Source organism: Myotis lucifugus, unplaced genomic scaffold, assembly GCF_000147115.1.
Source record: "Myotis lucifugus unplaced genomic scaffold, Myoluc2.0 scaffold_349, whole genome shotgun sequence".
Lineage (NCBI taxonomy): Eukaryota > Metazoa > Chordata > Mammalia > Chiroptera > Vespertilionidae > Myotis > Myotis lucifugus.
This window is the reverse complement of record NW_005871397.1, coordinates 697654-701348: the sequence shown is the minus strand read 5'-3', so window position 1 is coordinate 701348 and position 3695 is coordinate 697654.

Sequence of the window (3695 nt, the reverse complement as noted above, 5' to 3'; positions counted from 1 at the left end):
TTTGTCTCCGAATTTTGGCTGCTTTCCCTGTGTTGGTAGAGTGGCTTTCTTATGCTAGGTGTGCTATAGGGCCCAGTGGCTCAGCCTCCCCCAATTACCTGAGGTGGACACTCTCTGGTGCACCCCTTTGTGGGCTTTGTGCACAATCTCTGTTGTAGTTAAGCCTTGATTGTTGTAGGTATCACTGGGAGGAATTGACCTCCAGGTCAATTGGCTGTGAGAATCAGCTGTGTCTGCAGTGGGAGAACTTCTGTGCTGGAGACACCCCTCCGGGGCAAGACTTGCTTCAGTGGGGCTTTGGTGCTCACTGATTCTGCCCCCTGAGTGTGTCCCTTATGGATCTGAGGAGTTGTAATCTGGATGGTCCCACTCTGACCACTGGGTACACTGGCTCTTGGATCTCTAGGGAGGTGCTAATTTAGCCTCTGCCTGAGGCTACCCAGCAGGAGCTATGGAGAGATCTGCAGATTCCTCTTCTTTGTTTTGGGTTTGGAGATGCCCAGATGAGGCCCAGCTGTGAAGCAATGCAAGCTGCTGTGGGGCCTTCTTTTGGATGTTCTGGGTCTCTCTGACCCAGCTGCAGTTTGTTAGGTAATTTTCAGATTGCAAAGGGCCAGGCCTTTCATATGCAAAAGCCTCTGCACACAGCTTGGGTGGGGTGGGATCTCAGGGAATCAATAGGGCAGATCAAACAGCTATGGCTGATCCTCAGCCCTGCCCTAAGAGGCCCCGGGTCCCAGTGTCCTGCAGTAATTGCTGCAAGCACCTCTGAGAGAAAGCCGCCCTCGAGTTCCACCCAACGCCAGACAGTCCAGTTTCTCCCTGTATGAGTCTGGGTCCCCAGAGACTTGCCCGGAACTGGAGTTCAGAGCAGTAGGGAGAAGACAACCGCGTCCTCAGTTGCCTCCATACCTCTGAGTCTCAGTGTGCTTTTCTCTTTCCTTCTAGTTGTAGAATTTCCACTCAGTCAGCCTTCCTATGGTTCTGGATGATGTCCGTTTTGTCTTTTACTTGTATTTTTGAAGTGGTTGTGTGAGGCAGCAATTTCAGGTGTTTACCTATGCCACCATCTTGGTTCTATCAAGTATAGTGTCCTGCATGTAGTTTCTAATAAATCTTTGTTCATTGAAATATTTGTCTAGCTTAAGAACTATTTCATCACATGAAAAAGTGAGTAATATGTTTTATTTAGATTTGATATTACAGGTTAACTCTACCACTAAATATGTCTGAAATAGTTTCCTTTGGAATTAGAAATAGGAGACTCAAGAGTAAAAGGAAATTATCTTTCTTAAATTTCAGAGACAGAAGACAATGAAGAAGTATTAACACTGAATTAGAGGGAAGAGTGCTTATACATACCCTTCATTAAGATCCAAAATCCTGGTTCTGTAATTGATTTTGAGACCATTTTCTTAACTTAGCATGTATTTAAGTACTTAATTGCTATGTTAACTTCTCTATAAAGTGAATTAAACTGAGTTAAGCTCCATATTTGATGGGTTCATCATTTAAGGCAACATATCAAGTATAACTAAAGAAATAATAAACAAATAAATAGTTGATTTGTTTACAAACTACCCAAGCTGCCCCACAGTGGTGTTGACCTGCCCTGGCCTCTGATACACTTACTCCATCCAGGACCTCTGCTCACTTATTTGTGGGCACCTCTCTCCTAAGAAAATGCCTTCTCCTTCTAGTCTGCTCTGTCTAGGTGATTTAAGGATGGATGCTTACCATGGCAAATGATTTTATAATCATTGATCAGAGGGAAATCATAGGATAAGGTTACTGGTAAGCTTTGACCACCGGTTTATCTCCTAATACTACATGACATCGTTCATCCACAGGATTCTGGGTAACCAGAATTTCAAATTTATGTAGAAATATAATAAAAGTATCTGAAATGGTTATGGAGAATTAAATGGGGTCATTTAATTCCCTTAGTACACCCCTGGGTTTCTTTGAAAGACAGCTATGAATGTTCCAAGTTTTGTTTTTATTCCTACAGAATCAGAATAGTTTAGATTCCCTTAAGCAGGAACAACATAAAACAATACCCCACTTGACCTTTTGCCACAATCGACTCTTTAAAAAACAGAAACAGAAAACTTAAAAAGAGAATCTATTTTTAAAGAGTTGTTCCAAATGCATCCTTGCCAGAAATTTAAACTGCTCTCCTCCATACTGATTGTTGTGAAAATACATGTTACTATTGTTTTCAAACTCTTCTATACCTTTTAGAAAGAGGTATCAGTGTTTCTCTGAGGGAAAATAGCTCTAATGATAAAGGTTTTATAAGATACAAATTAGTGAATATTCTCTGAATTCATTTGTAGAAAATGCTAAACCTATTGCCTTCGCCATTCTAGAAGGTACTACACTCCAGAGATGTATATATGGTAGATGTCTATTTTCTTCTGCTCCCCCTCTAATGCCGCCCCCCCCCCCCACACCCCTGCTTATTGGGAGACTTTTCTCCTTGGATCTCTTGCATTTCTGCGCATCTTGAGTGAGGCACTGGCTGCCCTTGTTGTGGATTATCTTTTCAATAATGTTTATATAGCAAACAGCCTTAGAATATAGAGGTAGTGTCTCTTTGAAGCAAAGAACAGGTTTGTTTACTATCCAATATGACAAAGATAGTGTCTTCCTCTCAGGGCCAAGGTCAGGCATGCATATGGCCCACTGCAAAAGATTTGGGTTCCCTGAGCTTGGGGTGTCTCACCTGCAACACAGCCTGGCTCTCTTCCCATGATCCTGTGGGAACTGGAGCCTGGAACCAATGTAAATGCTGATACTCTGGCTACTAACGGTTGGTGTGAACGACATACTGTTCTTTTTCTCTAACACAGAAATATTGTACCTTCTGCCAGAACCCATGAAACTGTAGCAGGCTAACTTGTTAGCTTGCAAATAGGGTAAAATATATTTATGCTACCCTAGTTTCTGCTTTGAGTCCTTTCCCAAGACACACCTGCATCTTTGCCCTTTGGTTTCCTGAGAGAACCGGTGTCTACGTAATAAATCTCCCTTTTATTTAGGCTTAAATGGGCTTCTGTTATTGTAATCAAAATAGTTCTGATAAGCCGAGAAAGTCTGTTTCTTTCTGAAAATTGAACAATAGGGGGAAATAGTCAAGGGGTTTTCTAAGTGCTTTCATTCAGTAAATCTTTGTTGAGCCGCTGAAGGCATTCCAATACGTATTATGCTGAATGCTGGGGCTGCAATAGTAAACAGCATATGGTTCATAGAATTTCAATTCTCCTAAGAGAAGCAGCCTAAAATATCAGTAAACCAGCACATAATAGTGGCAAATGGTGGGAATGCTGTGAAGAAGAAACAGAAGAGGGACAAAGGCAGATAGTAAAAAGGGAGGCTGCCTTGCAAAGAGTGGATGGAGAAGGTGGCTTTGAGAGAGCCATGGTTAAGCTGGAACGTGAAGGATGAGAAGGCAGAAGACTGGAACAAACGGAAGGGATAGTAAGTGCCAAGGCCTTGAGATGGGAAGGGCTTAGGAAATGTAAACGTTTAGAGAAAAACAACTGTGAAAAAAATGTAGTGAGTAAGTGAAGGACTGCCGGGTGGTGCAGGGGGGGATTAGGCATAAGCCAGAGTACTCGGGGCCTGGGAGGCCAAGGTGAAGGAGCTGGAATTATTCTATGTACACTGGGAAGCTCTTGAAGATTTTTTAA